Source organism: Canis aureus, chromosome 17, assembly GCF_053574225.1.
Source record: "Canis aureus isolate CA01 chromosome 17, VMU_Caureus_v.1.0, whole genome shotgun sequence".
In the NCBI taxonomy this organism is placed as follows: Eukaryota; Metazoa; Chordata; class Mammalia; order Carnivora; family Canidae; genus Canis; species Canis aureus.
The window spans coordinates 42,536,927-42,551,705 of NC_135627.1; the positions used below are offsets into that span (position 1 = coordinate 42,536,927).

A 14,779-nucleotide genomic window follows, 5' to 3' on the forward strand; every position below is an offset into this window, starting at 1 on the left:
TTCTTAAGGAAAAAAATGACAATATTTGGTAGCTTGAGTTTTTAAAAAGCCACTGAATGATATTTGAAAATATGTTATCTCATAATGCAGAATATAGCTGCTAATGACAAAATGGCCAGGTCCACATACTGAATAGTAATCAGTTTTGTAGATGTTATGTATATTATGCATGAGGATGCAAACACATTCTGGGCCAGTCAGAAGCCTTTCCATATGCTTGGACAGCTATTAGCTATTGGTCTCCAAGACTATTGGAGCTATTAGTCTCGTCAACTTGACGAGAACATGTGCAACTAAAGACCATGGCACAGTAGCATAATCTCTCCTACAAGGAAAATGGCCAAAAATGATCATGGAAACACTTATTACAGACAGGAGAATAAACTTGCAGAATTCAGTGTACAGAAGAAATTTTGGTCTGTGGGGTCATTGTCTGGTACAGATAATTTCCTGCAGTGAAAGACAAATCCTAGACTTTAAATCCTGATACTTTACAATGGTAGGAATCATTAGAAGAACTTGGCAAGATTATTTATACCAGGAATCCAGAAAACTTTTCTTGGATGGCTTTTAATTAGTCTTGAGTCATCAGAAAGTGATTAATGTCAGAGTTTTTCTTAAAATAGTATTGGAATGCCTTGTAGATCTGCAAAAGGTAAGATCTCTCCCAATTAATGTGTACCTTGGAGTAATTTTTAGAAATATTAGTCGAATGACATTGATGCTTTTTGATATGTAATTCAGATTCCCCTTAAGTATTTCATTAACTCTCAGAGCAGATTTTTGTTCTTGTACCTGTTAGAGTTTCATGTGGCTCCAAAGATCTTAGCTTACTCCACACCCCTCAAAAAATTTAATTTCTTTTTCTGTTGTTCTCGCACTCTGGGAATAAGAAAGACAGAGAAAACCATGTTTTATCTGGGAGAATTTTAATATATCTTTAATTAAATTTACTGTAAATAAGTGACATTTTTATCTTCCTATCATCAGAGGAGAGATTCAAGAATAGCTAATATGACTAGATTTTGTAAGGACTTAACAAGTGAGGCATGACTCACATAGATAAGAAATATTCAATGGAATATGGTGGAAGTCTGGGGTCCAGTAAGTCTCAATAATGTTATCAGTCACATGAAAGATATGACAAAGAGATGATACCCTAGATACTCTTCCCAGGTTGAAATAGCTGGAATTTGCCTGCTTGATTTGTGGACTTATTTATAAAGCAGTCATAAATAGAGAATTAACAAAAATATAACAAAATGTGAGATTATCAATATACAGAATTCACATGAACTTAGGGATAAAAAATATCAAGTCAAAATTATTTCATGGCTAGAAAGAGACAGGAACAAGAGCAGCAACACAAAGAAAACAGAAAAAAAGGAAACAATACTGGAGATTAACAAAAATCCTATTGTAAAACCCCATGTGCAAAAAATTATGACCCTTAGCTAAAACAGATACTAATTGTTAGTGTCAATGTGCACGTACACACGCACACACAGAAAAAAAATCAAAACCAAATATAAGAAACAATAGAGGCTTGGTCAGTGACTTCAGAAGTAGATGAGAATGAGAATACTATATTACTTATACCTAAGAGATTCTAGAAAATAGGTATACTTGTTTCCCAGTTTTCTTAATTAGGAGGATTATGGTTTTGTACATATTGATTCGAAGACCCTTGCAGAAGAAAATCACTGATAGGTTGAACACCAGTTTCTCTTACAGGGGATATTGAGGATGACAAGGTAGAGAATGTTAGGGAACTCAACCTATGAAAAATTATATATCAGACAGAGTATATCAAATTAGAACAATTAAAATAAAACTGACAATAAATTCAATTATCTTTTTTTTTTACTTCTTAAAGATAGAATATATCTGAAGTTCCAATGGGGAGTGAATAAAATCTGACCTATCTCTGTAAAGAAGAGGAAGATTTAGATACATATTATTTAATGATCTAAATTTAACATTTCAAGTGGGTTAAGTGATCACACTAACTTGATTACTCTGTGAATAAGAAAAAATGAAAAAGACCTAAAAGCACAGGTAAGTTTCAGATAGAAAAATAAACCATATGGTTAAAAAACATCAGCATAAACAATTCTGAAACAGAAAGGAATCACAACATAGTTTTCTTCATGCAATATAATATTGGTAGCTTTATCGTCCTTGAGAAAATAGATTTGATGAACTGCAATTTTACAGTGGAAAAAGGGGTCTCCCTCTCTGGAAATCTGAGTGGCTAAATTGAAGTCTGCTTTCTTTCAGCTGCCCTTCATGTTTCTAATGATAATAGTATGATTGCCAGTTCTTTTTCAGCATACTTTGGAGAAGTTCTTTAATAGGATCATTGGCACACTTGACTTTGCTGACCTTTCTGCTTGGTGAAATGACATGATCCAAGAAGACTGAAAATCTATTAACTCCTTGATTTTCCTCTTTTACTTACATTAAACCTCCTTTATTCTTGAAAGTCCTATGTCATCTTCTCAATGTTTTAAGTTGAAATAAAAAATTTCACATGCCATTATCTTAGCCTCTCTGTTTCTATTCATTTGGTCACATCTTCACAATGATTTGCTAATTTTGTTGATTTGCCCATGAATTTTGATAGTCAGCTTTTCAAACTGTTGCAGTGGCCTTAAATTGCTCTAGTAATCTAAATAAATGATGGTGGAACAACAGGACACCTAAAACCCAAAGAGACTTTTCAGAACAAAACACTTTGAGACTTCATCAGCCCATCTTTTTTTTTTTTTATTTTTATTTTTATTTTTTTTGCAATTTGTCTTTTTTTCCCTAAAAAGTTAGTTAATATTTGGGGGAACAGAATGTAAAGAATGTCTCTACCAATTTATCTATGTTTACTTCTAGAAATTCCTGTACTTCCAAGGGATTAGTTTATTGGTCAGTCTACTTCCATTTGTAATTTGCAGAATTTGTCTGTTGGGAAAATAATTCTACTATTATCTAATCAAAGAGATTCATAACAGGTTATGATGGTTTATACTTCCTCTTGAAGATGTTCAAGGTAATTAGAAATTTACAGAAAACTGTAGACACAGAATTTTATAAATCTGTGGCAGATCATTTAATCTGCTGTCAATCTGCTGCAGAAAAGTACACATACCCCTCGGTGTTCATAATGACTCGAGATGGTCTGACTCTTGGCCGTAAAGGCTTCCACTTAATAAAATTTAATTTCACTTGTGTGCCTATATGAGGCTACAACTGTATTTCATACCCTGCCATGGGTACAGTTGAAGGTAGATTTTTGGTGGCCCTATTTCAGAAAATGCAGAGGATTCATGTCTGAGTCTTAGAATGGGTCTAGACAAATCTTGGCAAAAGGTGAGTGAGGCAGCCATAAAAAGGAGGCCCTCTCTGAGTGGGGAAAGCGTAATTGACAGTCCCTGGTGCTATGCTCTGGAAGCCCATCACTACATTTCTTCTGAGGGCTTATTTCTTACAGGTTGCTCCCACCTCCGGCTGAGTGTGACAGGGAGAGTAAAGCATTCCTGCTCCTGGGACATGCCACATCTTGTAGCATTGGCTCAAAGATTCCTTATTGGCTTTACTGAAACTTCTTTGAGAACTGTACAGCAATAAATCAAGCATTCACCCAAGGCTCCTTCCTTCCCTCTCACCTTCATTCAACATCAGATCTTCATGCCTGACTAACAGCTCTCCCAGCCATTCCAGGCTCCCTCTCCACTTTCTTTGAAAGGCAGCCCCCTAATAATTGTATAGTGTATCTAATTGCATTTTGGCATCTGCCTCTCACAGAACATGAACTAAATGTGCTGGACAAAGCTTGTAGGACATTGTTTTAGAGAGGTGTGATCCTAATTTTATTTAAGAAACTGCTCTAGGGTTAGAATGTGTGTGTGTAAGTGTGTGTTGGCTAAGCCAGAGTTGTGTGTAGAGATTCTGTCTTCTAAATGGATGAAATTTTTTTCTTTTCAAATTCTTTTCTTCCATTTTTTGTTAAAACCTTTGTTTTTTCAATTTGTTTTCAATTCTGTTTCCTTAATCGGGATACTTATGACAATTAATACAGTGTAACTGATGAACAACCAGAGTTTCAAGTGTAGTTTTCTGAATTATCACTGAGAAATAATTGTTGAAAATGTAAGTAGAACAGAAGGCACAGCTGGGCTCTTAATACCAATCATCTGTGATAGATCACTGACAAAAATGAATGTAATCTATAATATTCAAAATCCCCATTGAGGTTCACATGTATATTATAATCAATAGGACAGCAAGGAATAGAGCTGTTTGCACTGATTACTTCAGTTATTCAAATAGAATTTTTTAAAAAAAACAATGATTCATTTTCATAATTATTAAATATGAATCAAGCTTAGGAAACTTTACCAGAAATTGTTATTTTTAAATATTTTGTTACCCATAGTTAGATTATACTATACTTTGTATATTTATTTTCCCTATGTTCTTGCTGAAACACAATTACAAGCCTTTCTTAGGCAAAAACAAAACAAAATACAACTGACTTTTTAGTTATCACTAAAAGGAATTTTTTTAAAAGATTTTTATTATTCATGAGAGGCAGAGACATAGGCAGAGGGAGAAGCAGGCTCCCTGCAGGGAGCCTGATGTGATACTCGATCTCAGGACCCTGGGATAACGCCCTGAACCAAAGGCAGACACTCAACCACCGAGCCACCTAGGTGTTCCTGAATAAAGAATCTTTTCTGATTTTGCTTCGTAACATCATTGAGTTTTTCCCACTCAAAGAAGTTTTTGAAAAGTTTTTTGGTGACCTGACAGCAAGTCAATCCTGTTATTTAAATGGATGAAGTAATCACCAATGTTGGCTCTCAATATCAATCAAGGCAAGTTCTTACAGTTTTAGCAAATATAGAAATATTCTAATTCTCTATACTAGTTTGCAAACTTATAGAACAAGGACAGGAGTTAAATAAAACAGGCCATGTTCACTGCTTTTGATTTATGCAATGAACAGGGCTGTTTTTTGGTTTTGGTTTTCTTAAAGATAGATTTGTTTGCTTGTTTGATTATTTGAGACAGAGAGCACTTGGGGAGGGAGAGAGTCCCAAGCAAACTCAATGCTGAGCATGGAGCTCTATTTCAGGACCCCAAGATCAGGACCCGAGATGAAACCAAAAGTCGGACACTCAAGTGACTGCAACCTGGGCACCCCTGCAACATACAATTTTATACAGTTAAAAGAACAACCTCTAGTTTCACAAACTCAGGATTTAGTGAAAGTTTGTCTTTATTTTGTATACATATGTGTATATGTATGTTAAATACACAAATTAGTAGGATAAACAAAAAGAAAGGAAGGAAGAAAGGAAGGAATCAAGGAAGGAAGGAAATTTCTTTATTTGGTCATCTTTTCAAAGATTTATAAGGTCATATTGTATGTAATCAGGTGAATAAAAAGATGTTCTGACCAATTCTTCTTGGTCTGCTTCCAGGTTTTTGTTCATACATAGTTCATTAAAAGTTTACCTAGATTTAGTATCATATATGTACTGAGATGGGCTTTGGAGCTATAAAGGTAGATAAGAGCTCTTCTTCCCTGGAAGAGTTCATAGGCCACAGGAGGGGAACATGCAAGCAAATACTTGTTTTAAATTATAAAAACTCTTAAAATAATTTGTTCTAACTCTCTGAAGAAAGTCCATGGTATTTTGATAGGGATTGCATTAAACGTGTATATTGCCCTGGGTAACATTGACATTTTCACAATATTAATTCTGCCAATCCAAGGAGCCTCGGTGTCCAACGAAAGATGAATGGATAAAGAAGATGTGGTTTATGTATACAATGGAATATTACTCAGCTATTAGAAATGACAAATACCCACCATTTGCTTCAACGTGGATGGAACTGGAGGGTATTATGCTGAGTGAAGTAAGTCAGTCGGAGAAGGACAAACATTATATGTTCTCATTCATTTGGGGAATATAAATAATAGTGAAAGGGAAAATAAGGGAAGGGAGAAGAAATGTGTGGGAAATATCAGAAAGGGAGACAGAACGTAAAGACTGCTAACTCTGGGAAACGAACTAGGGGTGGTAGAAGGGGAGGAGGGTGGGGGGTGGGAGTGAATGGGTGACGGGCACTGGGTGTTATTCTGTATGTTAGTAAATTGAACACCAATAAAAAAAAAATACAAAAATAAATAAATAAATAAATAAATTATAAAAACTCTGTATTTAGAAAGTTTTGATAATTATATATTAACTATCCATGTAAAATATTCAAGGCTGAAAGAAATCTGGTAACTTTCAAAAAATAATTGGTTAATTTCATCTATTTATTTGTGCATTTACCTGGTATTTATTTTGTATATACTTTATGTTAGGTGCTATGTTAGATGATGGGTAAAGCAGAAATTATGTCTCCAAATAAAGAGTACAGAGACCAGAACAGAAAGTGGCAATTATAATGATGTCTACTGAGACTTAGATTTGGGAAATTAGTTAGTATAGTGGAGAAGTTAGCAGGTATATATACTTTAGTTTGGTAATTCATAAAAGACCTCCCAAACAAAAGACTGGAACTACTCCCAAGTTTCGTTATTGTTGTTGTTATTTGTTCCATATCACTCCTTCTCTATTATTACTTCAGTGAGACTTACACTATGTGCCTTCAACAGGCATGTGCCTGAAATTGTAATTCTTACAGAAAACAGTGACACAGCACTGATTATACAGAATAGCTTGCATGTAGATAAAACTGATGAATGTGACCACACTTCTACAGGTGATACCTTTGCTATATTTGAATTTTAGATTAGCAGTAAATAGTACAAAAGAATTACTCTTGATAATTAACCAAATTTACCAAAAAGAGTTTGGACATATGAATATCATGAATAAAGCATTGCTATTTTTGTGCCTATATTATTTTTCTGTTTTTTGAATGATAATTTACATTAAGTACTGTTCCTATGCCTTGTTTTTCATGTATATATCTGTCTTTCAAAGTTACACATTTTACCTTTTTAGGTATCTATTTTTTCTTGCCTGTTTTGAAAGTGTCTCTAGCGCAAAGCACAATATATATATATATATAACTCAAAGTACTACAATGCTATTGTAATTTGCAAGAAAATAGCCATTGATGCACTATAAACTATGTGGTCTAAAGTCAATGTGATTTTAAGAGAGAAACAGCTTCAACTATTGAAAAGTTAAATGAAAGTAACAATTAGAAAATATTAAGTCTTAAAAATCTTCCTTTAGAGAGTAAGCATACTTTTAAAATCACAATTAATAGGTACATATTTGCCTGCGTTGCCCATGCAGTCCTATCTGGAAAATTAGTTTTCTTAAAGTTGTTAATTTACAATAGAGTTCCTAATTACCTTAATGGTATTGCTGAATATTGTTTTCAATTAGAACAGTGGAGCACATTTAGTGGATAGATGTTATCGCTTCATAAGGTTCATGCTCAACACCATACCAAGGCTTTTTATTAGTATGATGTTAAAGGTTCAAAAGAGGATGGAAAATTGCTTTGAAACCAAACTTTGTCTTTTAAGAGGTTTCTTTATAGCTAACTTAAGAGCATACCACTGCTTTTGTTTTATGTCAATACTTTGTTATTTATGAAACTTGAGGAAAAAAATAACATAGAATCTGCATTATAAGTTTGTATTTACCAATGATATGGGAACATAATCAAATTAAGCTAAACTATTTATGTAAATTTACCATTTGATTTAACTTTTATTAAATGTTTAAGGCACCAATTCTATTAACAGATATCTTGCCAGATGCAATGGTTAAAATATAAATAAGATAACTTCCTGGCCTGTAAGTGGTCCATATTCTGAAGTAGGAGAAAGAATGTAGAAACAGCAGAACTCAGAATACTAAATATTATATTTTATAATATAGTTTCTCAAAACTCTCTTAATTGGAGGGCTTTTTCTTTATCTTGATAAAAAGATGATTTAAAATAAAACAATAAACTAAAATAAATAAGGAACTGCATTATCTATCAAAAAATTTAGCAATAACAAATAACAATCATGATGCCATACATTTTAACAATATAACAGACCTGTGGATACACTAGTGATAACAGTTTCTACAATTTGCCCCACCCTTGAACTTGCCATGATAGCATTATGTTGTAGTTGTGCATGCTGATTTCCAATTACTGTGAATAATATAGACAACTTCATTTATTAAAATGCAAATTATTCCCCACTCCCTATCCAAAAGTTAGTCCTCTCTACGTTTTTCATAAAAGTCCATGCTAACTCCATGTGTGCAAGTGTGCGCACATGTGCGCGCACTCATACACACACACACACACACACAGGAGAGAGTGAAGGAACAAGAGATATTGAGAAACAGCAATATCCAATCTATGATATCTTCAATAAAATTTTGTATTCTATGTCAGAAATGGGTTTGAAACCTGACCTTATTATTGGCTGTACCATTTTTTAAAATTTATTGTCTAATCAATGGAGTAAAGGTGTCTCAGAATTTAGATAAGGTATAACTTTTAAAAATCAAGTGCCAACAGGACTGCACTGTGATCTGCAGAGATGCTTCACTCAGCTCTTGGCCAGCCAAGTCATGGCTAGCCAAGTCAAAAATAATAAGATAAAGAAAAAAATAAGGTTCCTATATGCAGCTTGATGCAGAATTATCTACAAATAGTCAAGTTATGACAATAGCCCAAGTTACCACTGACTGATTAATGGATATAGAAAAGGTGGTATACACACACATATACACAAACACAATGAAGTATTATTTAGGCATAAAAACGAATGAAATCTTGCTATCTGCAGTGACATGGATGGAGCTAGACTATTATGCTAAGCAAAATAAGTTAGTCAGAGAAAGACAAGTACTATATGATTTCACTCATATGTGGAATTTAAGAAACAAAAAAACGAGCTGGGCTGTGGAGGGAGAGGCAAACCAAGAAGCAGACTCGCAACCGTAGAGAACAAACTGATGGTTACTAGAAGGAAGGTGGGCAGGGAGATGGATGAAACACATAATGAGAATTGAGGACTACATCTGTTGGAATGAACACTGGGTATTGTCTGTGTTGGAATTACTACATTCTATACCTGAAACTAATGCTACACCGTATGTTAACTAACTGGATTTAAATAAAAACTTTAAAAAACGTGCCTAGAAGAGTGTCTGGTATATTGAAAGTGTACACAGCATATTTTTTCTTATTAATATAAGTGACATTAAGCTACAGGTCTCTTTATGAGTTTAAACAAATCCTAAACAAAAAGGAATAAATTTGCAATCATTTTATAGCAAATACAAATACTCCAAAACACTAGAAAAAGTTATCCAAAACAGGAAAACTGGAAATTTTCCTGTTGTTGTAAGTAGTATGATGCGGATTAGAATGTGATGTAAGTGAATATTCTCTACATGGACAGAGAATCCATTTTAAAGCTGAATATTAAAAAAAAAAGCTGAATATTGTACAAGATGATGATAAAATAAACAAAATAGAGAAAACTGTCTGTAAAAGAAAGATGGTAGAGCCCAAGGTCAAGTGAAAAATAACTGAGAACACATATCTGATAAAAAAGTTCCATTTTCCCTTAGTGTTTCCAACCAAGGATAAAACAGAACAAAACAGGATCTAAAAACACCAAACTGCTACAATAGATTAAATACAAAATTTAGTTGATATTGATAACTTAAAAAAGAAAGCAAAAGACCATCTCTAAGGAAGATAAAAATAAAAAGTAAACTGCCTTTGTCAGAAGACCAAAGGGAGCACCTAAATTTACAGTGAAATCCCAGAGCATTTTCATGAAACCCAATACAACTCAAACAAAAATATATATAAATGCTGCAAAAAAAGACATCATTTACAGAAATAATTTAGAAAATGTAGATAAATTATTGCACTAAGTAAGTTACCAATTAAGTACTTTGGTATTGAACAAGATCAATATTAAAAATATCAAACTATTTCCAGCCAACAATGAATTATCAACATAATAAAAACAAAACAGAGTGTTTTTTAATCCCATCAAAATTTTAAAATTCCATTTTTTGTTTGAAAAAAATGGTTTTATTGCTTTATTTTTATTTTTTTCTCATCATTAAAACATCATTTCAGTGTATTGGGTGGATGTTTTTTATTTTCTAGGAATAGAATAATTGTATTGATTTTTTAACCAATCTATATATTTTTAAATGTTATAATTTACTTTTATTACAATGAATATATGTATTTCCCAATAGACCTTACCATTTTGGAGATTGTTTTTTCAACTACTATTGAGTAATTTAATTATTTGATAGTAAGCTCATTCTTAACATGAAATAAATTCCAAATAATTTTGCCCCATTTTTTTTCTGAAATAAAATTAGAGAAGATCAACTATGTTACAAAAAAGGGCATAACTACATGATAACAAAATATAAAATTTTAAATGCCATTTTTTATAATAATGAAGCAAGGACATGATGCACAATACAGGGGGTAGTATTTTCATAGATGATCATACCTCTCTGGATTTGTAGAGTACACAAACACTCATACACATTGTGCATGGTTGTTTCCTTATAACACACTCATTAGCTTTCATTAAATACTGTACTTGATTGAACAAAAGTTAATTATGAAAGTAATTACTATAGTCAAAATTAATATTTTTTCTTAAGTATAAATTTCTATTACTATGTGTATCTATTCCTTTATAGATATTTGAGAAGTCCCAAATGCATTACACATAATTTGTTGCAAACAAAATCTAAATGAGACTACAATGTTTTTCAAATGCTCAGGCTTCCAATTAATACAAAATAAGCAGATATTTGCAACTGAGTTATGTGCTAAATAGATCTTAGTCCACAAGAGATTCATCTTTTATCCTTATTTAATAAAAAATACAATCACCTTAATTTACCAAAATTAAATTACCTGCTATATTATTTTCAACATGTAATATGATTATTGTTAATGTTTTAACAGCAAGGTATCATAAGATGTTTATGGAGGTAACAGAATTAAAGAATAAATGATTCTATGATTTCTGCCTTTATTTGTGCCCACAGCATTGATAAGGAGTTTCTCCCTTTAACTACACAATAACGTTTGAGCCCAGTAATCTGAAGTAGATTATTACAGGTTATCACCACACATGTGTATTTTAATGGCATGTCATTGATACACTATTAAAAATGGATGGATGCATTCTGCACTGAATCACAATACAGCAATTTGTTAAGCAGCACACTTCTTGTCTATCAAATTTTAAGATATGTTAATATTTTCTAAATTTACAAGCATAAATCATGGTTTAAAAGTATATTGAAGCTCTAACAAACACATGAAAGTTTAACAAGGCCTAACTATATCTTAATTACAGACTACATCCTTTATTATATATTCAGTAGCCATGTTGTTTTTAATTAAGTGTCCTCTGTTCACACTTGTTTGAAATTAAGTTCATTATGCCAACTATTTTTGCGATGATTTAAAACCATTTGCTTGTTTTTTTTGCTCACTCTATTTTTTATTTCTTTTTATTTTTGAAAGAACATTATAAATAGATTTTTATCATACCCACCTCTACTAATATGGCATGACTTTAATTTTTGATTTAACATTATAACATTTTTGATATGACTATCTACATTTGTTGCTTTTCTCTTTATATTTTGAATATATGTAATTTTCAAATTCCTTAAAGACTGTGTACTTTCATCCTAATGTTTACCAATATAATTTTTGTGTATATTTAGATTAAGAGTATATATTAAACTCTCGTTATATAAAAGTCTCTCTTCTAGCTTCTGCAACTTGAGCTATAAACAACACAGACAAATACTCTCTTCTCATGAAGACAATAAATAAACCATTACACAAATTCACATTCTTTACTATGCATTCTTATATATTTTAAAAATTGATCTGTATTATATACAAAAATGGAAGCATATCATGGGGAAGAGACTGAAAGGGAGTATTATTTTAGATAGGAGGGCTTCTTTAAAGTAGAATCATTTAGGAGAGATGGTGTTACAGGATTTTCTAGTCCCTCAGTGCCCGCGGTTCTAGGTCACACCACTTTGAAGCATGAAGAGGGAGAGCAGATGAAGAGCAGTGGGCAGTAAAGCAAAGTTTACTGAGCAAGAATATAAAGCTCCCAGGGAGGGAGGGGGACCTGAGGGGACTGCCTCCAGAGTTTCTAAGTTTAGGGGTTTTTATGAATTCTTTTGTGGAACTATGTTAAGCAATCAGGGTGTGCTGAGTTGTGCCAATCAGGGCTTTGGTCACTTACCTTATTACCTATTAGATGAATGTCCACGTGCTGACGGTCCTTTTTTTTTTTCCTGACATCTGGGGGTATAGGTCTTAACTACCCCTTGCCCATGATATTGACAAAAGCTTTTGTGCTTAATTATCTTATTTTTGGACATATTACCGAAGTTATTTTTGCAAAGGCTGCAAAGAAGGATGTCAGTGCTGCTTTATTTGAGCCTTCCTGACTCCATACTGTCTTGTTGGGGACCCTGGCCCTGACCACCTAACTGTCCAACTATATCCAACACTGAGACAAAGTAGGAAGGAAGTCATAAAAATATCTGTAAGGACAGTATTGCAGGATGAAACAATACCTAAAAAATGGACCTTGAAACACAAACATTTTTGTCCTCTCCCTTAGGGCAACATGCTGAAGACTAACAGGTTGATATCAAGAACAGGGTAGAGTAAGCTAAAGGATATATCACAGAAATTGAGTTAGATTAGTAAACTGGGTCCTTAGGATGAAGGGACCAAATATATATGCCTACTATGGAAAGCTGAGCTTAACATTGAAGATAATGGAAAGGTTCTGGAGTAGTTGAATCTGAAAGTGATATAATTAAATTCATGATTTAAGAACTGCATTTAAAAAAAAAAAGAACTGCATTTTTTTTTTTTACTGTTATAAGTAAACTCTAGAGCTGCTTCCATATTTCACATCTTTAGTCCCACTAATCCGGTATCAAGCACTCAGCAGACAAATGTGGCTAGTGGCTACCATAATAGACAATACTTTTATCCAGATACTTTTATCATTTTAAATATTTTTATCAATGCAGAGAAGGTTAATCTAGCAGCCTTCTTGAAAGACGATGGTGGACTGATTGAGGGCAGTAATGAGAGAAGCAGTAAGAACTGAGAGATTGAACGGGGACATCATGAGTTTTCTTTTGTAAACAAAAGACCTGAGTTCTCTACTAGGTATGCACAAGGAAACTTCTGTGATCATTTTTACCTATAAATCTAGGATAGAGGAATTAGATGGGGTGGGGAAATAATGTGAATAATCAAAATAATTAGATAACCAAGAAACTAGGTACAATCATGCCAGGGAATGAAATTAAACAGAAAATCAAAGATCTCTATCCTAGAACTGACTACTAGGAACATAAAAGAAGTTCAGGAATTTCAGAAAGATATGAATCATTCCCCTGGGAAGTTGAAAATAAGTAGCTAGAAAATTTAAAAAAAAAAAGAGTTATATAGGAGATCTTGAAAACAAGAGTTTCATGAACAACAGAGTTAGCAACTATTTTAAATGCTGTTTAGATGTGGCCCAGTGGAAACCAAAGGTGATGATCTTTGAAATAGAGGAACTGTCAAAGGTATATTACTGAATAAAGTCGGTTCAGAAGAGAATGGGGAAGCACAATTCAAGAGCAGTGACAAAATTTCTTGGCACTTCTGAATGTGAAGAAAAGCAGAGAGCTGAGCATAACTTACGGGTGCTATGGTGTAAACTTTAGAATTAGAATTTTAATTTCTCGGGATCCCTGGGTGGTGCAGCGGTTTGGCGTCTGCCTTTGGCCCAGAGCGCGATCCTGGAGACCCGGGATCGAATCCCACATCGGGCTCCCTGCATGGAGCCTGCTTCTCCCTCTGCCTATGTCTCTGCCTCTCTCTCTCTCTGTGTGACTATCATGAATAAATAAATAAAATCTTAAAAAAAAAAAAGAATTTTAATTTCTCAAAATTATTTTAGTTTGAGAATATTGCAAAGTTTTGTATAATATGATTAGACTTATTGAATTAAAAGCTGAATACTGTTAATAACAAGAGACAAGCAAATCCCTTGAGAAGGTGATAGGAAATTCCCCAAAATGAAATAGATAAAAAGGATAGCATAGGAGCGTGGATGCCAGATATTCAGTGATGTGAAATGAGAAAATTATGAATAGTTTTGCTTTTCTGGTCTCAAAACAGAGGCCAGCTTTAATATCAATTAGCAAAGGATACAAGAGACACTCAGAGAAGCTACTTAGTTTTATTGTCTTTAACCCTATAAAATTCACTAGTCATGTGTTTGTAGTGTGTAAATTATATGTTTACATAATTTATTATATAAATTATCTTCTACATATAATATATTCACAATAAACAACCTTAAGAGACTAGACATATCCTTTAGCACATTCTTAGATCAGTAATCAATACTTCTTAAACCCCACAGAGCACTTATCTATCGTTCAGCTGCTAAATTCCATTGGTCAATATTGACAAGGAATTCTAGTGAAGATCAAAACTGCCTAATGTGTACATAAGGGGGACAAACCATGTGTCTGCCCACTGCTTCCTTATTCCACCCCAGTGTACACTCTGATCCTGTGTAGTGTCATTTGCCTCATATATCTTAAATATCTTCCTTATTGTTTAATATGAATATTAAAATATTTATGCATTATTTGTAAAAAACAATAATCTTTCTACAATGTCAATGATCATAGGA

At 33.1% G+C, this 14,779-nt stretch overlaps 1 long non-coding RNA gene across 11 annotated transcripts in view; it reads right to left on the reverse strand.

Moving 5' to 3' along the window:
• LOC144287936 (uncharacterized) overlaps positions 1 to 14,779 on the reverse strand; it is a 276,738-nt gene that overhangs the window by 108,686 nt on the left and 153,273 nt on the right. For 9 of the 11 annotated variants that reach the window (XR_013355766.1, XR_013355769.1, XR_013355770.1 and 6 more), the window contains one exon: positions 796 to 882. The exons of the other annotated variants lie outside the window; for them this stretch is intronic. This is a non-coding gene — a long non-coding RNA (uncharacterized LOC144287936). The remainder of the gene's footprint in view (positions 1 to 795; positions 883 to 14,779) is intronic. 11 annotated transcript variants of the gene reach the window in all.